The sequence below is a fragment of the Acanthaster planci genome, linkage group LG02 (genome assembly GCF_054643075.1).
Source record: "Acanthaster planci isolate LZ-2023a linkage group LG02, COTS_SCS, whole genome shotgun sequence".
Taxonomy (NCBI): domain Eukaryota; kingdom Metazoa; phylum Echinodermata; class Asteroidea; order Valvatida; family Acanthasteridae; genus Acanthaster; species Acanthaster planci.
In genome coordinates, this window is record NC_141778.1 from 33,151,546 (window position 1) to 33,177,787 (window position 26,242).

Consider the following 26,242-nt stretch of genomic DNA (forward strand, 5'->3'; position numbering starts at 1 on the left):
GAGACTACAGTTAGAATACCTTTTATTGACATATTCTTCACGAAATATGTTGCTGGTGTGGGTCAAGGGCAAGTCAATGAAATAAAAAAGACAGAAAATAAAACAACTATTTTAGCCTTATTATAGACCTACCAAAGGTGAGGGCGGAGGAAAAAGAGGCATTTTATTAATTGAGAGAAAAACATTGGGGGTCCGTTTTATTTTCCTTCCTTCTAATAGTATATTTTAGAAAGGCCATTAAACATTGCGTGACAAAAAATTAAAATTTATGGGTCCACCCCTCCCCCCCAAAAAAAAAAATTAACTGTCCCCCTTTCAAACAAAGGTGTGCCCCAAATCTGTCCACACCCAAAGTTTACGTTTCCAGCTCCTTCTTGTGCATACCTTCTGAAGATGTACACAAAATATACATGCAGCTAGATGTTAACAGAACGTGCATTTGGTGCTGGTAAATAAACTCCTTCACCATGTTTTTGCCCAAAATAATACTGTGTATCGAAATAAAGGTTTCACAACTTTAGTTAGTTACGTGTACTCCTAATGAAACTGTGTGCTGCTTAAAATAAGGAAAGACCCATCACCAGTTAGTTTAAAAAATCATTAGACAGAATGTATGTAAAAATAAATCCAATCCACTACTACAACACATTAGTACATCAAAAGTATGATGCTAAACACTGTATGGTTGCATCTGAAAGAATACCGTTAGTTTAGAAGTTTGCTGTTGATGCCTGACTTGCATCTCTGCCATTATGGAGGATTAAGCAACATTGTTTTACAGATCAATACATAAAACCGTCCTTTTCTCAAATTGGGCTGATGGTCCTCTGAGCTTTCTACACATTCTGGCACTGGATTTGCGAATAAAATTAACAAGCTTTCTTTGGAATTAACTATTTATTCAGAAAAAAAAGGATAATGACTCACCTCTACATTCACCAACATGTCTATGTTCCCTATTTACAATAAATTTCACAGCAATGGTGCATTTCTTGGACTGCTTGTCACACCACTGCTGGGTTGTTACACAAGACCTTGATTTTTATTTAGAATACGGAATCACAACACAACAACATCATGATGTTCATATACATAAATAAAGGAAAATAATCACTGGGTCTAAGACCAGATGACCCAGGAGGCCATTCCACTGCATCATTGAGGGGAAATCACTCTACCTTCTTTGGACTGCAATAAGACAATGACCTGAGGCTCTGTCCTGTAACCAGCACAGACGTCTCAAGACACCGTAGCCCAGTTGTACAAGTTGCTTGAGCTTAGGCACAGCACCAACTGAGGGAACATTTTAGGTGCTTTTGACTGGGATACATTTAATCCACACTGGAAACAGGTGTTTACTTATCATTATAACAAGCTAAAGTTTTTATTTATCCGATTACAGAGATGCAATTACAGTATCAATTGAAAACTCAAACGCTTTTGGATGCAACCATACTTGGAGAGTCCAGCTTCAGAAGTTCAGTGTACCAATCTGTCACATCATGTATTTCTATTTTGTATTTTTGATACACCCTAAAGATATAATGTTAGACATCATAAATACAAATGAAACTGACCAAAACACAAATTTGTAATTAAGAGAAGTGTATGACAAAGAACCACTTTCTCATTTCTTTCTTTCAAATATAATGCACAAATTGTCACCGCCACCACGAAGTGTTGCTAATGTGGCTTTTGAGGACAGGTTTTCAAGATGATCACCGGAGCTTTATAAAAACTACCAAAATAAGTATTTTGTGACAACTTCATGTAACAAAAATCCCTTAAATGATTCTCTGATGTGTAATCGTTCACTTGACCCGAGTATGAAAACAAGGGTTAATTAGCCAAAATTAATTAGCAAAGGTTAGCGTCACTTTGTGAAAACAAAATTGACGTCTTTGTACATAAACGTCCTTCTGTTCAATGTATAATAATCACAGGGAAGGTGATCGTATCTTTACGCGCGCACAACTGTGAATTTACGTCACTTTGTGAAAACGAACATCCCGGTTGACCTACTTTTCAACCATTTCCTTGCAATACATTTTGTACATGTTCAAAGGACGTTAAGCATTACGTCTTTTTGTGGAACTGCAAAAGGCTTAACCCCAAAAACATTAACGTAACTATGACATCAATAATGTTTTGTTTGTGGGAGCATGTCAAAATGGTCAAGCACGATATTGTAAAAGAGAATATTGAAAAAGTGGAAATCGATAAAAATTCATTTTTGGACATTAGTGTCACTTCCTGAGAATGGTGACGACATATGCATTGGGAAAATGTGAAAGCGATTGAGGGCTCTTTGGCACAACCACAGGAAATTCACACCTGCAAAGGTTGGTGCATGGTGTCTGATCAATGCAAAGGATACCTGCAATTTCATCAAAGGCTTTCACACGTACGTTGGTAAACATTCCTGGTTTTGCCACATTTTCACCTGTATCGCTGATATAGCAATATGACGGAAATGGAGGGTAACAGCAATTTTCCCACCCATACACATGCTTTTTTTATGCAAGAACATTAATTTGTGCAAAAATCAATGGTTGTGGCTCTACAAAAATCTTTCAAAAGAGAAAGTCAGAAATTTCACTGTACACACTAATTCATCATTTTTTTCATTTGTAACTCCAGAGGATAATTGTTGTAAGGGAAAGGCTCCAACTTCACAAGTCTCGTTTCGACCCCTGCAAAATATGGAAACACAATAGTGACAATAGTAATACGTGTGTAGAACCAGATGGCAGCAAGGCTATGACTGAGGTATATTTTTGGGAACTGCTATTCTGCACGATGGCAACAGCAAAATGGACGTCAACACACAGTATCCTCAGGATAATGGCATGCTTTACCGAGTGATACTTGCATGGGTAATGCACTGATGATTATAAATGAGGTCTCGATCCATGCAGAAAACAGGCTGGACCTGTGTGATTTTGAGACAGGGATGCACTTTCAAGAGACACAATATCCATGCATTTTGAAGCAATTTAACCACACAGGACCCGTATTTTCAGTGCTTGTGTGAAAGGACCTTTAATCATTTTTTTAACGGATGTTAAGGAAGATAAATGTGAACAAAATTGCAAGACTTAAGCAATAGCAAGCACCCCATATCAGCACCCTCCACATCGGAAGCGCCATCACACTGATTAGGCTGCTGGGTTGCATTCCCAGGGCAGGCTTCAGGTAACCTGACGATTCCCAAAGATTAGTGTTGTATCAACCTAGAAAAACACGAGTGAAAAGAAGCAAATGTCAGATGTTAGGAAGGTGGTCAAACAAGGGCACTGCTGTGGCCATTTACTCACTGACACTAGGCCTACTCAGTTCAACTTACAGCTGAACTAGTTTTCAATGTCAGAAAATTCCTTGGCCCTTAATAGTAGTGCATGATCATTAGTTGTTAACAAGTGAACTTGATACGTGGAACTGAGCCAAAAAGAAAGTACATGAGAGGTATACATCATCTCACAAAATTTCGAAAATGGAAGGCGAACAAACAATTTGTCTTTAAATATTAAATATTTTCTTTGGTACTGAAATAGTTTCTGAAGGAGTTTACATTCAGTCACTTTGATATTTTGTAAATTCCTAATGCAAGGTACTTTAAAAAGGCTGACTTACAAACAAACTGACAATAAAGTTTAATCTAAAAACTTCTCAATAAATAAACAATTACATTCACGATAAAAACGACAGATCTTCATACCAGGAGTAACAGGCAGAGTTGGTGTCTTGACAACATCCTTGACAACTACGCATACATCCGGAACCAGCCTAATCTCCCACAATCAAAGAAGAAGTGAACAAAAAATTTGGGGGAAAAGGACACGCATAATTATGTGGCCACTGTGCTTTGATTGTTACTGGATTTGAATATTCAAGAAACCCTCTCTGCGTGAGCCAAATGTAGGCTCTTTACTACTGCATAAGTCATAGGTAACACTTGTCACTTTTCGGACGTATCGTTGGGTGCTCCATTATAAGTGAAAAGTGGACTTCACCAATCTGCAACAGTAAAAGAAAATCACAGAGTTCCCAAAACCTCTCACAAACCCTGTGCAACCCCAGTCTATCCAAGCATTAAATTTGATATAATTCACTTGGATTTCAAGCATTATCCTTACAATGTAACTGATGATCAGTTCCTTCAAGGACCTGCCCTGGAAGAGACGGTGCAATCATTTGCCCATGAAGTCCAATGCATGCTGTGAAAGGTACAGTCGTGGGTGAGTTTCTGTCCACAAAAAATGCAATAAGCTTCTTGTCATGGACCACATCTCATAGATCAATTAAAAGCACAGACACAATGAACCTGAATAATCTTCCAACTACTTTTCACAGCCCATTAATACTAAGTAATGGGCTGTTACACAAAAGTTACACATTTTACCAATGCACCTTCAACCTGTGCATAAATACATGTATGTCTCAAGTGTTTTTTCATAAATTATAGGAGATGCTTTTGCAAAGTTCATAGTCATCTGTTACAAAGTTATTTTTGTGTGTTACTCACTTCTTAAGCTTGATCATTTGTGATACACGCACACTTGTTTCTATGAATTTTGGAATCCCTGTCCGCATAAAGAATGTTTGAATTTTATTCAATTCGACAGTGAAAGCTTTTGTAGCAAATCATCAACAACAATAAATCAAGATATTTAGACTGATATAAATCAACAGCACTTTGAATTTGGCTATTTGTCATTACCACCCTTCTTAGGCTATTTAAAACTTGTGGACTGTATAATTTTGGCCACAGATTTTTACTTAAAAAAAAAGACAAGATACATGTACTTTTGATATACAGCTAAAGTCATTGTTGACTTAGACTCACTTGAATAATGCAGTGCAACATCACTAGAACGAACACAATATAACAGCATCCATGCAAAATTTGCTAAAGCCATTACCAGTTGCCCACACATTCATTTCCCGTCCGACCCATTCATATGGGGGGTGCAACCTGCCCCACAATCTTTTCTGAATGAGGATTTGGGGCAAACATTTGCAATGCAAAAAATCAAGTTACAAAGAAATCACACTGAAATATGTGGGTTTTACCTTCAGGGTAGTTTTCAGTGGAAGTCAAATTCCGAAATGAAATAAGGTTTGCAAGTTTTCTTTCAATCATCTCTCAAAAATGCAGTATGGTCATACTAGTAACATGAAGCATTAATAGATGTATTGGGAACCATTCATTGAAAGCAAGCAAAAACTATGTAATGAAGATTTCTGTAAGTTAATTGGTCAAAATTAATCTACTGGCTTGTGTACTTTCCACTTTGATTTTTTTACAAGGTAAAGATCGTTACCTTTGTAGTGATAACCTGCAAGAGTTTCCACGTCAGCATTGCCCATATGGCTTCCAGGTACTCAGTGGCTGGTCTACCCAGCCACCCATGTGCCCATGAACGATACAGATCATGCCACGTGCTGACAGTAGCTCCTCTGAAAGTAAAATTGTTCTTAAATTTCAAGTCATTATTATCCATCCTCAAGATGTTTCTTTTATGTAAAGCAAAGCTTCCATGTCCAGTAAAAGTACACAGAAAATTCAGGAGCCAAGGGGTACATGTACTTTCAGTATATCCGACTGTTATAGCAGTGTTCATTTTACATGTACCAACACTGAACTGTATGATATTTCTTCCTGCAATCTTGTATTCTTCAACACTCTGGGACACAACCAAGAAGCAATATTTGCTGCCAAAAGAGGCCAACAACAGTGGCTGAATTCAAGTTCAACACACACTGTACCTCCACACATTTCTCAGACTTTGTGCACAGGCACAGATAAAACATCAGCCAGAGTCAATGAGACGGGGTAAGCGCTGTGGCTTATCCCGTTAGATATCTCTACACATACAGATAGCCTCATCATGTTTTCATATGTCCTGTCAAGGCTTACATGAAGTGATTCAAGACAGTCTGTGTACATCCAATCATTTACAGGACAATGTGCAATGCCATTGGCTGCGACTTCATGCAATCCAAGCATCCAAGACATAGCCATTGACAGCTTTACCTTATGTACAGGTTCTTCCGATCCAGTTACTGGGGCAGATACAGAAGAAACTCAAGTTTGTCTCCACGATGCGCATTCCGCTCTTCCGTCAGGGTTGTGCTGCACAAGGACATGCTGTGGTGGAGAAGGAACACACAGCAATGTGTATTTGAATTGACTCATGGACTCAAGCACACATTAAATAAACTGTATGAAGAAATAGCCTGAAAAGATACTCTAGTTCATGCCTGAAGTGATGGGAGTGTGGAACTGGCTTAAAGTATAAGATCCCTCATGTTTCTATTGTAAACCATCAAAGAATTTTCATTCGGTCTGTGATCTTTTAAGATGCTGAAAGTGTTAGTATTTTCAAAATATGAGTACATTCAACCTAACAAATGCCAACCCTCTTCAACCCATCCCTACCAAAACCCCACAACCAATCACCAAGTCAGCCCACCCACCTAAGACTAGGCTCAGGTTTAGGTTTTTGTATCACCATACTATAAGTAGTTGCATACATGTGGAGAAAAAATGTAATGGTAGTAGTTTTAATAGTATAGGGAGGGTCAGACAAGAAGCCAAAGCTTGTATTGGATCTACCCACAGCAAAACCAAAAAGGATATTTATTTTATACAAATCATGATTAAATGAATAGGAATATTATACTAAGGAATGGATGTTAAAATACAAAATTAATGAATACGTAATCTGACAAAATCAAATATATTACATTGATTTTAAAAAGTGGTACTGACATCCAGCTAATTACCAGTAACATCCACTACACAGAAGAGTAGGTTGTTATTTACACTTTGCAGGTTATTCTTGACATCAATGGACAAAATTATCAAATTTAGTTCTATAGTATGATAGGGGTCCCTGGTATCTACAATCCTGGACAGACTTGTTGGGACACTTGGAAATAGCCATATGCTCTCCAGCCCCCTTCCCCACTCCCCCGGTCAATGTTGTCATGTCCAGCCGGAGAGCAGACCGCATGCAAAGAACCAACATTCAAAGGGAGTCTGGAGACCTAATGAGATTTGTCTAAGATTGTAGCAGTTGAAGATGTGGCAACTTGTAACTTTGTTGAGATGAAGCTTGTTTGATGGACGGGAGTGATCATTTATGCCAGAGCTATTTATCAATGTTGGGGATTTCTTTTAAATCATAAATAATTTCTCAAGAAAGGCACTATGAGCATTTTTGGAGGCAAATATACCATACTGAAGACGAGGCAAGGATAACATATTGTAAATAGAAATCAGAATATGGGCTGGGACACAATATTTCAGTTTTCTCAGAACACCAAGGATGAGTATAAGAAGAGTATGAACTTTCAGGCAATTAACTTTTGGGGATAAACTTGTCATCAATAACATCCAAACATTTACAGTAATCAACATTTTCAAAATAACTATTGCTTAAACAAATTTTAGTGTTTTTATTAAATGCTTGGTTAGTAAAAACCATTAAATGTGTCTTCTTAAAATTCAAGGATTATTGTAGCAAACAAACAAATCCAACTACTTTAGTCAGCTCACTATTTAAGTCAGCAGCTTCACTCACGGTTATGCCGCTGTAGAGTACGTTTGTGTAATCTGCAATAACACGAACGTTAGAAGTCGAGTTAAGCTACAAATGTTAATATCAATCACTATGGGTGGGTATTAATGAAGTTTGCTGAATAAAGTATCAAGATAAATTTTATCAGATGCCTAAGAAAAATTTATAAAATACCAATTATACATTCAAGTTTGTCCAGACTAGATGTTAAGTCAAATATTTTGTCCTGAAGCCATATTACAAATGTGAAAGAACGTTAAATTTAATAAAGTTTTAAAGATAGTTTGTAACTAATCCTTTTAACAGTTTTGACAAGCACGGCAAAATGGATATCTAGGGTGATAATTAGCAACTTGGGTACAATCACTATTTCTGTAAACTGGAATAGAATAACTTCAACGATTTTGAGTTCATCTCTGACTTTTCCAGAAATTAAAGAGTGTTTGAAATATCTGTTAAAGGCTGAACAATAAAGGGAGCAATATTCTTGAAAAGAAGATTGTGAAGTTCGAACAAAATGTCAGACAAGTGCAACAGCAAGACCAACCACCAGCCGCTACCATCTCATTCCAGCTCCAAATCATCGGGAATCACATGTAGACAACACCTGCCCAAAAATAACTCCACTGATAATATACCTCTACTCTTGTCACTGGGAATAAATACTCCTAGTCCATCCACTTCCACAAAAACAAAAGTCTCTCATCACTTCTCAGACTTACAATTTCAGCAGGTGAAGTCCTAGGCAGAAAATACGAACAAATTGACATCTGTCAAGAATCACATCACTCGCCAAACAAGATACATGAACCTGCCCATGACCATTGATAGTGACAAAGTTTTACTACTATTTGAGGGTATCTTTGGGGGGAAAGGCGAATAAAAAAAAATTGTGTGGCTAACCGCGATAAAATTGAAACAAAAATTGAAATTCTTGCCATTATTTTGAATTTCTAGTGAAAAACAATCAGGCCAACCTCTTCTGAGAGTCAACAGGCAGCGCTATTTCGATCTGATTGTGCAGTGTTTTCTGTGGGCCCGTATTTCGCTTAATGCAATCTTGAGACCTCCACACTTCCATTACACAAAGAAACAGTACAACAACATCTGCACCACTCTCTGAAATTTCAGAAATCCTTCCTAGAATATGTGAACAAGCTACAGAAGAGAACTTCCTACTGTCCAACAGAAGAGGAGCAACACCAGCTAATAACCACAGAGGAATAGCTCAAAAGAACATGGCGAACAGCACTTCAAATTATTGCTGAGCAATTTCAAGACCAACACTGCATCACGGCCCAACAACTGTTTGGCTACTTCATAAGACCAAACCAACCCCAAGAGGCATCCATATTGAATGTCTTAAACAAAACACTCTAATTTCAAGGCAACCACATCTTCCAAATGAGATTGCCAAGCATTGTTGCTGTCTATATGTATATTGCTCTTATCTCTGGAATACAACCCACTATCCTCCACTTATATTCCTATCCACTTTCATCAAAACAAAGATAGCAAGGAAGAAATTCAATACACAATCAAACTATTTCTCTGTTATGTGCAAAGCCAAAAAAACCAAAACAAATCCAATAAACATACATTTCTTAGAAGAGCAAGAATTATTATTAAACCAACCCGTCCAAAGTGACACTAACACAAACCCCCCAAAATTGAAAGGTCTTAGCTCCATCCCCACACCTGCTGACCCAAACTGAACAACACTTTTCAATAATACAAACACCTTAAATCAAAGACCAAGAACAGCACTCTTAATGGATATTCATAAATACATGTACCTCAGACAGTCTCCCTATTCAACTATGTGCAACTTGACCATGTATCAACATCTGATGATGCCTGCTTAGAAGTGATAATGCCTGCTGCATAAAATATGCGCTGGCACCTGGAAAGGAGACAATTTACTCCATCCCTATTAGTCATTAGTCTGTGTGTGACGCAACATGCAGAATGCGCAAGCGCATGCCAAGTCTATTTACTTGTACAAGAGGATTCTATTGGACAATTTTCAAAAGGAATATACCATAAAATGGATGGGGGCGTTTGGGAAAATAAAAGTAAAGTTTCAGAACAAAATCGTTGGAAATCCACCATATGTTGACTTCTTTTTACTCACTGAATAAAAAGATATTTATGAATTGGAATAGATATGTGCTTGGCCAGTCTTAAACGTTAGTTTAATATTTATTCCCTATGCTCAGAAAACATCCTTTTAAACCATCTTCCACTTGGCATCCAAAATCAACCTCTTGTGCAACACCAGATTGAGAAGAATATTGGGAAGCCACCAAATTTGAACTCACCCACTGACCCACATCAGGCTACGACACTGACTAAAAACATGTTCAGGCAAAAACTAGCCCCCCCTTAAAGAAAACAACAAAACACAGGACATCGTAGTCAAACCATGTGATAAACAACACCACTTACTTTAACAACTCTATCACAAAACCACTCACTACCTACATCAAATATTTTCTGGAACTCAATTCTCGACCAGTACAGTTTCCATTTCAGAAAAAGTATTTCCTCCAGAGGCCGAAGTGCAATGGCTCAAGATTATGCCCTGAAATACACGTATGTGACATCATCCTACATGGCTTCTGAAACAAAATACTCCAAAAAATGCAGAAAACATCCTCATATGGTGATGCTACAGAGACAATATATTGGTCATCTATAACCAAATTCTTGACCAATTCCTAATTTTGTGGCAAACATCAACAAGACCCACCCAACTTTGAAATTCATGAATGAAGCTTTCTGAAACATCTATCTACTATCTCGGATAAAAATGTATTTTTGAAACCTCCATTCTTCACTTTCAGGTAAGTACTTTCGTGAATTCACACAAGTTGGACACATTTCAACTCAAACAAAATTTCGCTGGAAGTCTTTCATCAGATTCAGTTCACTTTCACATTAGCCTGAAGTATAAGCTGGCCTTAACTGAAGTCAAATGGGGGGACTTCAGAGAAAATCTCCTTTACTGGTATACACAACCCATCCCAAGCAATACCTTTATGTGAATTAGCACAAATTCCCTCAAAATCATCCGTATACAACTGATTAAGTGCTAATCACATCCAACAAACATCACTCGGTTTTGGTCATATATTCTTCTTATGCCCGCCCATTTCACCCCTTACCAGAGCACTAGCCTAGACTAATTATGCTTCAATCAGTAAGCCTCACAAGTCACCAGAGAGTGTCACTGAATGGGAAAGTGCCATCCCCTTTTCACGCATGACTCACTCTTTTCTAATTTTGAAGTTGATTGATACAATCATGAACTTCTTCCTGTGTTACTGGGCTTTAAAATACAGAATCAGGAAAGTTGAGATATTTCATAGGGTCAGCAGTACAGTGTCTTGGAAGCCAATTGTTTTAAACGTTTTAAAACAATTATTAAAATGCTTAGTAATCGTCTGAGGGCTGGTAGTATCAGAATTATTTATATGAACAATTGACTGGGTAGGTATTTTCACACCTTCTTTTCAATATTTTATTGACAAATGATGATTTCACAGGTATTTCTAGTATTGGATGTTTCTGCTCAAAAGATGAGGAATAACATATTTTCTTGAAAGCTCTAATTACAATAATTAATTTGTTTTCATATCTGTAAATTAATCAGGGAAGGTTTCAAAGAAATAGTTTATAAAGTCTATTTATAAAGTCTTAGTTTATCAATTGTAGGGCAGAAAAAATGAGTGTGTAAGAAGTTTTGTTATCTTTAGTTCCAGCTTGAGTTTCACTTTAAAGAAGATTAATGTTAAAGTCCTGATCAACTAGCATCTCTTTTATTCAGCTGAACTTTTTTTCAGCACCAAATCAGTCAATGATGGCAGCAAACAAATCTTGGCAAAAATGTGACGTCATAGAACGGACTCGACTTTCCAGACCAGAATGCACTATCTGCAGTACATCTGACTCAAACCAGCCAACCAACACCAGCAAGCTCAATGGTTAAGTGGTTAAGCCGTCTGCACTAGTAAGCAGGAGGTCGTGGATTCAAGTCCCACCTGAGTACGCTTGTGGGTTTTCTCACAAGTGAGTATACATTGTTGTAATACACGTCGGGCAGGGCAAAAATCCAAAATTAGTCAGTGTTTTGTTGTCAATCCTCCAGGTCGCTGCCACGCCCATGGCTAACATCCTCGAGTCGCATCTCTTCCTGAGTGTATTCTGGTTCGAACTGATTTACAAGAAGGTTGCCAGGTTGAAATTGCTAAAGCCTCAGACGAAGATAATTTAACTAGATTGGATGAATCATGTACATATACCATTGAAATCCAGTTTTGGAAAGAGAACGTATCCTAAATGAATGTGCATAATGTATTTGCAACCAAGAAAGTGAACAAGATGGTTTGCTGTGATGCTAACTCAATAGGATCAGGAGCAATCATATGCATGTACAATGAAACGCACACAGCTCATAAGCTTGGACAGAAAACGAATCAAGGAAAATTTCAACATGACAAGAACTTCCTACTATACATTTTGCTATTTGGTTTTTTTTTTTGGTTATTTTTGCCAAATAATTTCTGGTTCTGAACTGATAGTCTTCATAGATCGTCAGAATGCAGCCTGTGTTATAGAAGTTGGTAGTCTGAAAGCAGACCTCCAGAAAATAGCAATAGACATTTTCAAGCTCTGTGCACAGAATAACATCCGTTTAGAAGTAGATTGGATTCCGAGGACAGAAAATGATCAGGCAGACTTTGTTAGTAGACTTATCGATATTGATGACTGAATGATTTCACGACAGTTTTTCCAAAGCATTAGCGGACTGTGGGGTCCATTCACTCTTGACTGTTTCGCCTGTTACTATAATAATCAGTTACCTTGCTTTTTCTCTAGATTTTGGAATCCTGGAACCTCTGGAGTTGATGCATTTGCTCAAGATTGGTCAAGAGACTTTTGTTTGTTAGTTCCTCCTGTTGTGTTAATTCCAAGTGCACTGAGAACCATTCTCCACTGTAAAAGCCAAAGGAGTACTTGTATTTCCTTAGCAACCCTCTTCGTTTTTTTTGCCCATTCTGTGGTCTACTGCATGTCTTGTCTATAAGATTATGAAAGGAATAGCTCCAGATTATTTATGTGAATTACTTGATGTTCGATCGAGTACGTGCACGTTGCGCTCGACAACTTCTGGAGTAGTTTGTTTACAACAGCCAGTTGGTAAAACTAAATACTATGGTGATCGATCTTTCACAATATATGCTCCTCGATTACGGAACAGGCTGCCAGTAGCAATTCGCTCTGCTGACACTTTGGATACTTTTAAATTTCGCTTAAAAACACATTTTTTAAAGGATTATTACTTATCTTGTACTTGTTAGTTTTAATTTCTTCGTTTTATAAATATTTTAATTTAATGTTTATTTTTTAGTGCTTAATTTTTAATTTTGTTTTATAACTCCTGTTACTTTGATTTAGTTATTTAAAGTTAATTTAATTTTTGCATTTTACTGTACAGCGCTTTGAGATGTCATTGACATGGAAAAGCGTTTTTTTAAATAACTCATTATTATCATTATTATTACTTAAAGACCTTGGATAAAAGGGATGTTCACTGCGGCAGGTTCCACAGCATTAGTACAAGGAAGGAATAAAAATTCTCTGCTAGGGTCAAGTGAGTTTAAAGGAGTTATGTGTATGTGTGCAATTCACATCGACTGCTCTTAGAAATAAATAAACTTAACCTGTTTGCGTACACCCTTCCCCCTTTTTTTGTTAATGCATCAGATAATTTACTCACAATGCTCTTGGTCCAAGTTTCCCAACGCTCTAGAAGGGAAGGGATTCCAGATCATTCAATAGCAGGTGGTACAGTTCCCCCTAACATTTTGGTCACTAGTTTAAAGCCCGACATGGTTGTGCTACATGATAACAAGTCCATTGAAATAATTGAACTTACTCTTCCTTTTGAAATGAACATAGACTCCGCTCATGATCGTAAAGTGTCTAAATATAAACCCTAATTGATGACCTTACAAAGGATGGTTACAGTCCTCAGCTCTACTGTACTGAAGTAGGTAGCCGTGGGTTAATCTCACCAGAGAATGAAAGGCGTCCACAGGCTACGTTCCAAGCCAGTAAAAAACAAGTACAGAATCTCAAAAAGGATCTTAGCTTTGCTCTCCAACTATACTATTTGGAATGCCCGCCACAATATTGCCTGGGTAAACAGTCCCTACTTAAAATTGTAGATTTTTAGCAATTCCAGCTCCCCTCCCTCATTACCTCGATTTGTTTTAATTTCGGGGGGTTCATAACCTTTTTAATATAATCCACTTTTATTGTTTACAGTACAGATGTTTGTATAGTGGAAGTAAATTTTTTTTATTTTTGATTAGTATTGTTTCGGTTTCCTCTGTACCCTGTATGTGTTTCTGTTTCAAAACCGTGCCCTGGGTTCTGTGTACATTCTTAATCTTGTGAAATAAAGAATGAATTTATATACATTTACTCGCAACGCCCTTGGTCCAAGTTTCCCAATGCTCTAGAAGGGATGAAGAAACGAATCTTTCAAGAAGCTGTGTTAGCCAAATCAGAGGGTATGACATATGCTTAGTTTAACTCAAAATTGACATCATACTCCCTATTCAAGGAGAACTTATTTCAGCCTTTTTATTAAGTTCCCCTCCTATTTAGAACAAGCTCCACCCAATTTCCTTAACTGATCACTTTGCCAAAGTAGCCGAGCATTTTGTTGTTCAGTGGATTATTTCAGACATTCAAATGAACTTGGATACTAAATCAGTTCGGTAATTAGAAGAGAGTATCAACATCTCATTATTTGGTTAAACTGATTGATCACTTAACTGCTCATGCCGACTTTGCGAAAAGCCACAGTTCTTTGGTTGTTACAGATTTTAGTAAGGCATTTGATTTTATTGATCATAACATTGTTATTCGTGATTTGCTTCACTTGGGTACGAAATTACCGTTATTTGGACCGTTGGGTTTTCTTGCTAAATTTAATGGTGCTGTTTGTCTTGATAACTCAACTGACACTAATGATTGATTACTTGGTCTAAAATATGTTGATGACATGACTATGGTGGAGAGCAGTAGAGAGAATGAATCCCATACAATTCAATCTGTTTTGGATAAATTTAGTCAATGGGCAGTACCAATTAATATGAAAGTCAACCCAAATAAATGTGCTTGCATGACTGTATGCTTTATGAAAAATATTCCCCAATTTCCTCCTTTACAGATTTCCTCTACTGATCTCCACATAGTTGATTGTGTAAAAACTCTCGGTGTTTTAATCAGTTCAGATCTTAGATGGGATAAACATATTTACCAGATTTATTGCAAAGCTAGCAATAGATTCACATGCTTAAATTGCTAAAACAAATCAAGTGCAACACAAACAGATATAAACGTAGTCCAATACCCTACATTGTCAGTATTTTGAATCACATATAGCCCTTTCTTTCACATGTTTAAATCATGCTTTTGTTTATCAGCATTTTATGGTATGTACTTGTTCTTATTTGTTATTCATTTTATTATAATTGTGTGTAATTGTGTCCAGTTGGGTGTTCTTTTTAAATTATAAAAAATGAAGCAATTTAGCCTTTGGGCTACAAATGCATTGTGTTTTTAATAAACCAGAAATAATAATAAAAAAATTAGTTAATGTAAAGGCCACAGCAACTTCAGAAAATATGATAACTTCCACAGCTGCAGCCATCAAGTGGCTGCATTCCTTAGTTAACACCAAACTGAATCCTATAGATGCTCCTATAGACCTGTCTTAGTGACGTCACGTTGCTGCTAGAAACAGCGTGATCCGCCATCTTGGATTACAACCCTACTTGTTTACACGCAGGCTGCATTTTAGCTTGCACGTTTGTTTAACCCTAGTCATCATGGCAAATTGGAATGCTGCACGGTCCGCGTATTACAGTTCTCTCGATGGGAATTCCAAGGCCTGATATGATGAAATGCTCGGCTTTATTGCTGGCATAGATCCCTACACGATTAATCCGCGATCACGGAGTGCAGATGCTACTTTGGCATATCCAGACATCGTTAATTTCCTCGTGCATTCCCCAAGCCCATACACGCTAGAGAATTTGAAATGCTATAAGAGACCCCAAGCCTACGACCAGTTTGTCAGCGGATGGGTGCAGGATGTTGTGGCGACTGTTATTAATGATTGTCATGTGGTTTCAGCCAAGGTAAGACAAACTTTGGAAGGGTATATCGTGACCTTCATGAGTAAGAGTACGCTGGGCCCATATCCTAACTTTAGTTGGGCGCATAGTTTCATTGTTCGTTACTGTTACTTCATGTAGCCTAGGCCCCCTATGCCTACTTGTGCTGGTGTTGCTGATAGGCCTGGCCCTAGTCCAACAAGTAACTAGGAGAATCGTAACTAAAACCCTAAAACTGAAGATTTTTCAATCTCAGGTGGACTTGTCACTGTCAGTTTTTAGTGGCAAACAACCAACAAACCATGACAACACAATTAAAAGAACATGAATGTTTGAAGTAAAATAGAGATGTTTCCACAGTTGAAACACCAAATAGGCCTTAAGTTGTTTTGGTCTATTATTGCTTTTAAGTAAAAGATTTGCTTCTGTTTCAGTTCCACACAAACGTAACCAAGCACGACTGTTGTATCAACTCCCTGGCACTTATTATTTGTATTATTGATTGACTTCATCCATATTGGTCGATTTACAGGTGATGCATTCTCAACGACTTCAGGAAACTCCCTTAAGCCATGGATAATTGCAGAAAGGAGTGGCAAGGTGTTGGCAGCACACTGTGACTGTATAGCGGGCATTGAGGAGACGTGTACACGTGTCAGTGCATTGATGTTCTACATTGTTATGAAAGTCCGCATCAGAGAGTCAAAAACGGTGACCCAACAGCCAGCTTATTGGAAGTTACCAGCATCAGTAAAAGAAGCTAGCTATCTTCCTACATGTAAAATAGACTTTACTTCAGACATGATGAAATTGCACAAATGAAAGCTTGCCATATCTCAGAGTTACCAGAGGGAATGGGTTTATCCATTTTCATTCCTCATTCCAAAACTGATGTCTTCAGAGACGGAAACACAGCCTTTCTCTCTGACACTGGTGCCAATTATTTTCCAGTTGCAATTCTCAAGCAGCACATGTCCACATGGACAGACACTTTGTTTCTTCAATATGAAATTAAATTCAAAACTCAATTGAAAATTACCTTCCATGTAGTAAATACTCTTTTTAGTTTACTTTTAGAAACTTTCATCATCTCATAAAAACAATTCCAGTGTAGATAATACATTTCAAGAAAAAAAACCATTTGCCAGTGGACAGACATTACATTTGTCACACAGACAGATAAAATGTATATCAAATAGACAGATATTTTTCTGGTGTTTGAATTAGAGCATGAAAACAGAGTCGTTCACAAAACAAACTTGCTTGTTTTCATTTTCAAAATCATTTTTGTTAATAAGACTATTAAACTTCAGCAAAATGAACACAATGCGAGTTTTTCTCAATGATTAATGTTTGTTACATGGACAGATGTATTAAACGTTTGTCACATGTCATGACCTGGGGACAGACAGTCTTCTCACTTTCATTTCAGCAAATGAACCGACTTTTTCTAATGAATTGTTTGTTATTTTATTTACCAGTACCTTGGTTTTGTAAAAAAATGTATATGTACTTATAAGAGAAGTCTTCTGAGATTTTTACGTTCAGAAGGAAAAATTAGTAGTGACAAACATTACACAATAGTGGACAGATACATGTATTTGCAATTCCTAAAATCATATCTTAGTTTTGTCATCTGATAAAAGAATAAACATAAATATGATGTAAACCATTATTGTAAAAACTTTTCTCAGCAAGATATGTCTTTGTTGAGGTTATCTGCTCAAGGAATGGCACAATCAGCCTGTTTCATGTTTGTCACTCTGTGGACAGACACAGTGACGTACCTTATTCCTGAATTAGCTCACCTGAAATTCCGATTTAAGATAACTTAAAGAAATAAAAAGCCATAGATTTTGACACATTTCTCAAAGGTTATACCTAAAGTACATGTTTTAACAGATGAATTGCTTCCTGTCGTTCAACCAACTGTTTGACAAAATTGTCCACTTTCCTTATCCCATATAAAAATTAATAAATTTAAATATAGTGACGAGCGCATTAGATGTGTGCAACACATAGCTGATTAATTACGAGGCAGGAGAATTCAGGCTTCCATGCACTTACAATGAACCTTCCACTTAGTGGTGTATTGTGGAAGTGGACTTGGTGGAGCAGGTATTAAAATTGGAAAAACTGTCGATCTACACTTTAAATTTGTCCTAAAATTAATGTGTTGCTATTATAAATCAGATTTTATTTTAAAATGTGGACAAACAAATGAACTTTGTAACAAAAAGGCCAAGTTGAATCTTTGATGATGTATGCACATGGTTTGTGCATGTAACATCTCCAGCGCATCTGCTCAACACTCAAGTGCCTGAGTCAATTCAGAGGCTCAATTCTGTTGGTCGAGACTAAATACAATTCACTTTTCTTATTAACTCAAGTAACCAATCATGTTTAGTATTATATCAATGGAAAGCTTATATAATGTACCCCAACCATCCTTAAACTGTTTACGCCTAAGCCACTGGGCCAAGAGGAAGCCAGTGACGGATTGAGAAAAGAGGAGGGGCAACGTGAAATGGGCCGTTTCTCGTTTTTTGCCTGTATGGAAACCGATTTTCATTTCAAGTTTGTGTGATTTTGTTTCAGTGGTTTCTGGGAATAGTTTTTAATCTGTTTGCCCCACTCTTGGCACTATGCAAGGTTTTCAGTAAAAATTAGGTTTTCACAAAAATTTGCCAATCTATTTTGTGCAGTGTTGAGCAGATGAGGCCAACGTTTCCGTATGTGATGGAGTCACTGGTTGAATGATATCTAATTTAAGGCCTAACTAAATTAAAACCAATCAGGTTATGGCCAGCAATGCACAACTGAATTGAGGAAAGCCCTGTGCAATTCTGTTGTTGCAACCCAGTAGCAGGCGTACATGTATGTTAGATAATCTAGCACCCCGTATTTTCAAAAGCTGCTTTGGGAACCCCATGAGCCGTGCAGAGGAAGCAGCCCCAATGCGAAAGGAATGGCTCTTGATGCCATCCCTTTCAGGTCCTCAATAGATGAGCACTTTTTGCAACACTGCATTGAATTAATGAATAGCAAGTGAACTCCCATCAAAGTGGCAGAAAAATGGGCTTGAAAGGTGAATGTGAATCAGTGAAAACTGCCACGAGGCTTCAACAGGGCAAGTGTCAGTGTGCTCTGATTGAACTAAATGAACTCTTGGCGGGCCCCCCAATGATTATTCATCGATTTCAGAAAATTATTTATCACAGAAAACACTGCCCTCATTATCAGGTTATGAAAATTGCATATCTCAGGAGACCAACACCAAGTCTTTTGGTTGGTGCTTGGAGTAAACAGCAACTTCACCTGTACTCATAAAGCCAAAACATGCACTCAAGAAAAACGCTTTAAATGGGATGGCTTCGAAATTTGAAGAACATACTTTAGGAAGAGCCCACATCATGTGCCCAAACAGTGGCAGGGAATCAGCAGCCGAGTGTTTTCACACGGGTGGAGCCGGCAAGTGTCCTCTATCATTTTGGACACAACTAATTCTTGGGTATGGTCAACCCAACCCGGCAACTTATGGATGTATCGTGTAACTCACAATGTACATGTACATATAGGTGACAAGTGTACCGGTACATGTAGTAGCCGACAAGCCCTTGAGTGGCAGCAATGCAATAAACTGACATTTTTTCTTCAACTGTCACTGCAGTAGTTGACTTGACAGAGGGTTTCGCCTGAATTGATTAAAGACTCACCAGCCAGAAGCGTATGTCTTGTGAGAACTATCAGAAAAGGTTGTGGACAGCAGACGCCCCACTTTATCATCTACCAAACCGGGGAAAAAACAGGGAGCGGTGTCACAACTGGTTCTGCCAGTGGTGCTGCATGGTGGAAAAAATCCATCTGGAAATGGGACAAAGCATCTGCAATTTCATGAAGGCACCTTGGTACGTGTATGGCTTTACTGAGCTGTAGACACTGCAGCAGAAAGGGGTGCACCGATTGCATCATTTGTGCTCAATGTGACGATTCTTTTTAATAACTTAAACTACCAAGGTGTTGCTGGTGTTGAATGTGACCTTGAGGCCACTGTAGGTGATGACCTCCAAAGGGAATAATTTAAAAAATACAATGGAAGGGGGGCTAGCAAGAGCGACCAATGGCCCTCAAACCATTTCCCACTCCATCCTGGGAAAAACTGACACACCTTTGACGGAATTTTGGCTATGAGCAAATCCCCCTTTAGCCCCTTTAAATACTGTGGTACTATTTATAGAATTCTAGAGGCTTAAGAATTAATAAAAAATGAGCGTCGTTGAACAGCTCAACCAATGGGAATCTTCCATCTCAAAGGGTCACATGACTTCCTGCTAGAGTCGTGTCCAAGAATCTAAGTGTCGTGTTTAAAAGATGAAATACAGAATAAGAAGTCACGTGTACAAAGTGCTTGCCCAGTCATCTTACCAGGTGAATGATTGACAGTTACAAAGTCTGAGGTTTCTGAACATTAACATTCCAGGGAACCTTACCACGCCCAACCACGCAGCCATGTGGAGGGGAATCTCTGACATGCCAAACTGAGCAGAGAAAACACAAGGACAAAGGAGTGATGGAACACACGATCACGCCAGGGTACAGCATGAATAACTTAATACAAAATTAGTGTCTTTGCTACATTTCCATAATGCATAGCTGAGCTAAATAAGAGACCCTGGGAATGCAAGGTACAAGATAGAGTAAAACGAGGGGCCGCCAGAATTCCAACAAGATTTGTGGGTGTGCGACACAAGTAGGCCTATGCATAAAGCGGCACTGCGTGAATTAACAGACAACCAGCCGCCAAATTACAAGCAAAGCAATGGCCTGTATGCATTCAAGGGCAATTGGTAGAATGAAAAAGATGGGTTGCACTCTTTACAACCAGAGAAGTAATTAATGCTTGCCACTACGACTGTTAGCTAAGTCAATCCCCTCCCCCAGAAACTCATAGTGTTAGCTTCTTGCTGCGGCTGGAATTGCTAGAGCTGCCTATACTTTAGAGTTCATCGAGACAATCGATAACTTGTTTGATGCATTTAACAGCAGGACCTGAAATGAGAAGTAGGTTTTGGAGAGACCTATGTCAGAAGGAACAAACCATACATCGTTTTTAAGTACTACTATACCATGGCTTAAAAGTTTGGAAATTGTTGGATCTGACCAGAAAACAGAATTTAACACAAATGATTTAACTACTGATTAATATAACTTTTCCCTCAAACATATTTTCTGAACACATCTGACAACGCAGGTTATCCTGGTGCTTAAGAAGTTAAGTGAATAACCTTTTTGCCATGTTATCGACAGAAATGTCCCCTCATTGTATCAATACTGGGTGTGGATTAAATTAACTCATTTCCACATTGTATTCATATTTTACTTTGTTTTTTTATATAGTTCAGGCTGCTTTTTTCAGAAGAGCATAAGTTTTCCTTTTTTGCAGGATTTCCTCAGGACAACTCCTCCTGCAATTTTAGGGTAAAAAGTTTGGGCTTAGGTACCTTTTAGTCATATTTGAGCAAAACACTGAATATGGCTTTTGTATCAACTGGAATCTTTATACGGATTTTTTCTGATGATTTATTTGACGCCACAACATCTGTTCAGAGAGTAATACAAATCTTTTCAAGAAAAATAATTACATTCCTGTTGTCATTTGTAGACCGATCAATGATCTTCTGCAAAGTTGTTTTTAACAGATGAGGAATTTCTGAATGAAAAAAGCAAACACAGAAATGGTACACTTACATGTACAAACAAAATTCTTATGTGTGTGTTACCCCTTCAGTGTAGGGTGTAAAACTGGAAAGCAGGTTAAAGATTTTTTTCTCTAGACAAATTTTACTCAAAAAAATATTTACGTGAATATACAGTACTTAGTGCTAATGGACATGCATGACAGAAGTTGGCAGTGGCCACGTAACGTTACAGGTACAACATTAAATTCTGGTATACATCATGTACATAGGCTCTACTGCATTTTTGTATTAATTATTAGGCCTAATCCAATATGAATATTCATGTGTGAATAACCACTGTTTGCAAAGAAAAAATGAAAGATGTACACAAGCCAAAAGATCAGGTGTTGTGGTTAAAAAAAGGGTTACGGTCTATCTTCATTTAACATTATATTACTGTGGCAACCACGAATTATTTCATTACTTAAGAACACAGCTGTTCTTTTGAATTAAAGTTTTATCTCTTCCAAGAAACTTTAACCTTCTGATATTCAGGACATCATTTTGGTTCAGAGGTGTCATGAAATATAAGAAATCCACTTTTTGAGAGTAATTTTGTCAACGTTTCAGGGGAGTGAGTGACTTACTGTAAGTTGTAATGAAACGTGCCGTGGGATATCTGCACCCAGGCAGCCTACGCACGAGAAAAGAAACTTGTACATGTATGTACATGTAGGGCCTAGGCACAAGTATAACTTGTAACCATGGACGATCCGACGGCCGCAACACAGAGTGTAACCACACAGAACACACCAAAATTCTCCTATATCATCTCCAAGGGTTTTACGCTATGATGTTACACACTTCTATTTACGATAAATATAAGTTTCAATCTCAATTGAGGGTAAATATTTACCTTACGGCCCCTTTTTCGTGGATAAGCCTCCCGCAGCCATATGTCACGTGTACAAACAGCTCGCCTTTTGCACACCAAAATGGCGGATTGTGACCTCCATGAAATTAACACATGCCAGATGGTCAGTTCCCCATCTTTCGCCGCTGCCCGGCGATATACAATCTTTGGTCTTGATCATAGGTGAACAGTATTCTCACTAACATGAATCTGAATCAATGGGCTGTAGACTTATTTTGTACCAGTCATGAGCCTTATTTTGTATACCTACATGACGCATAGTACACTGTACATCGCCGTAGAGGAGATGACAATCTGCCTCTCTCTAGAAGGAGTTTGTTCTTTCAGAACATAAAGTTCAGGTTTGTCCTAAACTTTTTGCATTTGTTATTTTTCGTTCATTGTTATACACAGTTTTGGCCTCTTTTATATTGACAGATTTAGTTCGCACATGTAGATCATGTGGGCCAAGTGTGGGCTCCAACTTAAACCAAAAACTTGTGATCTGGAGTTTTCTGTGTCGCATTGTTGTGAAAGTTTCAGCATGCTACCTGTACATGAAGCGCAAACTCATGTCCACGTTACATGTCCATGAATTGTTCACCGTGTGAACTCTGCAGACAGAGCAGCTTGCAAAGTGCCCATGTCTTGTAAGTTTTATCCGTTTTATCTACAACCTTACTTACTACCCATATTTTACAAATTTGTCAGTGGCCATAATCCATGAACATTCTGCACTTTGAATGTAATTTCTACACCATACGTCACGACATTCATTACAGGTCTATTACATGTAGTTTATTGCAAACCTGAACCAGCCTGTGCTTTTTCAACAATCTATTTTAGTGTCGACTCCATTTACTAAGGTCCACCATTGTGTAATTTTCCCACTTTTTTCTCAATGCTGGAACAGTTTTTCTGAATTGCAGTTTCTCAACTTGATCTCAAAAAGTAGTAAATTAAATCTAATCTATAGTGAGGACAATTCTTTGTGCCCATTCTTGGTTTTTATTGGGATTATTTTAATTGTCAGAGAGGTCAATCCCTAACTTAAACACCACCGTACAGGAAAACCCTGACATCAGCCAAACCCTACTGAACACTGCCTTTCTGCATAATCCTGCCAAAAACCACACATGTACTGGTATGCTTTTTGGCTCACCACGTGATGTTATTTTACACAACATATTGCCAATTGTAAAGTTCTTCTTCTTGTAAGGCCAACAAGAGCTAATTGCAATGCAAGTACATGTTACCAGTTAGAGTGACATGTTTATTACCAAAGTATCAACTGGGCACTGAGTAAAATATTTTGGTTGGATCTGTAAATAAATTATCGGTATGTAGACAAAACAAAGTAGTTGTATGGCAATAAAGCTGGATGGGGTTGCCAAGACAACAGGCCAAAAAAGAAAAGAAGTTCAGTGTTTGTCCTTTCCTTAGGAAGTGCCATAACTCAAGGTACATATATGTACATGTACCTTGATACTCCATTGTACCCTTTCGCTGTATTTCTCCTTGAAGTACGGTTACAATTTTGAGTTTTGAACAATTCAAGAAAAAACACTGACATTGGACATTGTTATTCTTATATTAAACAATACCTGAAACTAACCAATATGAAACGAGATTCAACATCCACAGTCATACATGTACATGTACACATACATGTAGAGAGGTATTTAGAGTCAGGATTTAAAAAGTGGTAAATATAAAGTTGAAAAATAATTAATCAATTTCAAAATTAAAATAGAACTGATTCATTTGGCTTCCCGTTAATCAGTTATAAGTACATGTACATGATGGGAATTTGAATGCAGTCAGTATGCAACAAATAAACATCGCTGTGCACATGTATGCATGCAGTATTACAGAGACATAAACCTTTCCTGAGACATGATGAAAATGGCCTGATAGAAACTTACCTCTTTACAGCCTTAATGAATTTCCTGCTCCATCGGTCAACTGTTCATCAGCACACCACATCAACCTGAATGGTGTCCTTTAGTGACCACCAGATGAGTGACAAAGTGGAATGGGTGGGCGTGGTCTATCTGCTGACTCCCTCCCATGACAGCACTATGGTGTCAGTAGACCAGCACAGATGCGTTCTCACCGCAGTCCTGAACAGCAATAGGAGAAAAACAACTTTAACCAACTGACTGTGGATGATTTACACACACATGTACATGTACCCTGTATTCAACCAAAAAGGTAATATACTGGTATCTCCTTACTTCTCCAGCAACCCAATATTTCAGTCAGGAAGTTTATTAAAGGAAATATCGATAATTTCCAAATATAAAACTTCATCTAAGTCATCACAATAACACACCTATTTATGATGAATATAAACCAAAGAAAGTAATATGTTCGTTTGAGTGACCGGGTACAATTAGAGCATATTTGTTTACTTCGATAATAAACGGCGGAATGTACAGCTGTGGAATGGGAGGACGAATGTATAGTGAAAGTTTTAGTGGTGCATGTACATGTAGCATGCATGTACCCTTGCAGGGGTGCATAGGGTATAGGAGATTCACTTCACATTGGTCTGACACAGGCTAGACACACTTTTTATTTTCATAAAGATTTGAATCCTTGTACTTTCGTTGTTGCTACATGTATCTGTTTCACCCAAATTTTATTCACAAATATACTAAGAATTATTTGTTATGTTATAGGTAAGTCAAAGATTTGGTTCAAACTGCAGTAGACCAGCTAGGTGCTGACAACCCTTCCTTGTCGGTCCTAAATGCAACGTTGTCCAACGCCACCTCCACCATCAACAAGTGACAGAAGTTGATTCGCTTGGCTGATTTCAGCACATATGGTTGGGCTACAGTTACAGAGTATGCATGAGAAGTATGCATGAGCTGGCTGCAGACCAGGATGATGACAACTAGATTACCTGTGCTGGAAATCAAGCCGCCAAAAATATTAAGCAGAAGAGGGCAGCAGAGTCAAGCAGGCTAAGAAGTTAAGAGCAGCCCCAATATTATGATGCCCACGTCAACAAGCCTCAAGGTTTTGGAGGAGCATGTTTCCTGTGCGTCTCTCATTGGAAGGCCACCTGCCCAAAGCACAAAGATAAAAGTGGGTGTGCAAGCTCAATCTCAGGTTGTTGACAGTTACTATGAATATGAAGAAAACCCAGGCGTCTTTTCCACAAGGGTTGCAGGTCGTCTTAAAATGCATAAGGTCTTTCAGGATCTATTGCACGCACTAGAATTTGTTTTCAACATAGTGAGCGAAGCTTATAGATTGCCGTTGACCTGCAATCCTCCTGAAATGTTTTCCACTAATAACAAATCAGCTCTAGCAAACAGCAATTTTGCTTCAGAGGCTATTTCTGAATTAATATCACTAGGTACTGCAGTGTGTCAGAGTAAGCCCAGAGTTGAGAATCTACTGACAGTACATGTATCTATCCAGACCAATAGCAAGAAATGGCTCATCCTGGGCTTGAGAATTGTCAATAAATAGCTAGGCCTATGGCGCCTTCAAAAACAATAGGTGAATTAAAGTACAAAGACAAGCATACTGTACTTTTCTTCCTTGAGAAAGGTGGGTACACGTTCAAGTTTGATTTAAAATCTGGCTACCACCATTTAGATACATGTATTTGCCCACCCCATCAGGAATTTCTTGGTTTCACTTGGAAAAATGGAAAATCACTGTCTTTGCATCGATTTAGGCAGTTGCCATTTGGCCTATCACGTGCACCTTATATTTTCACCAAGGTAATTTGCCGTCTAGTTAAGAAGTGGAGGGGCGAAGGTAAATCAATCATAGTTTTTCTTGACGATGGGCTTGGGGTTGCATCTGTGGCAGATTCAGAAATGATGATGTTATTAAATACACATTTCT

The 26,242-nt window shown here is 38.0% G+C and overlaps 1 long non-coding RNA gene and 1 pseudogene across 6 annotated transcripts in view; one reads left to right on the top strand and one right to left on the bottom strand.

Annotated features, from left to right (window-relative positions):
• Positions 1 to 26,242, bottom strand: part of LOC110980484 (uncharacterized) — a 39,777-nt gene continuing 13,535 nt past the window's right edge. The window contains exons 3-10 of one of the 6 annotated variants that reach the window (XR_015424266.1): positions 24,298 to 24,495; positions 7,590 to 7,621; positions 6,038 to 6,151; positions 5,325 to 5,460; positions 4,137 to 4,246; positions 3,719 to 3,786; positions 3,117 to 3,233; positions 1 to 2,693 (exon numbers count right to left, since the gene is read on the bottom strand). This is a non-coding gene — a long non-coding RNA (uncharacterized LOC110980484). Of the gene's footprint in view, positions 3,234 to 3,718; positions 4,018 to 4,136; positions 4,247 to 5,324; positions 5,461 to 6,037; positions 6,152 to 7,589; positions 7,622 to 19,497; positions 19,646 to 24,297; positions 24,496 to 26,242 lie in introns of all 6 variants that reach the window. The other 5 variants (XR_015424267.1, XR_015424264.1, XR_015424265.1 and 2 more) reach the window with 5 other exon arrangements.
• On the top strand, positions 11,928 to 14,846 carry LOC147800161 (uncharacterized; annotated as a pseudogene).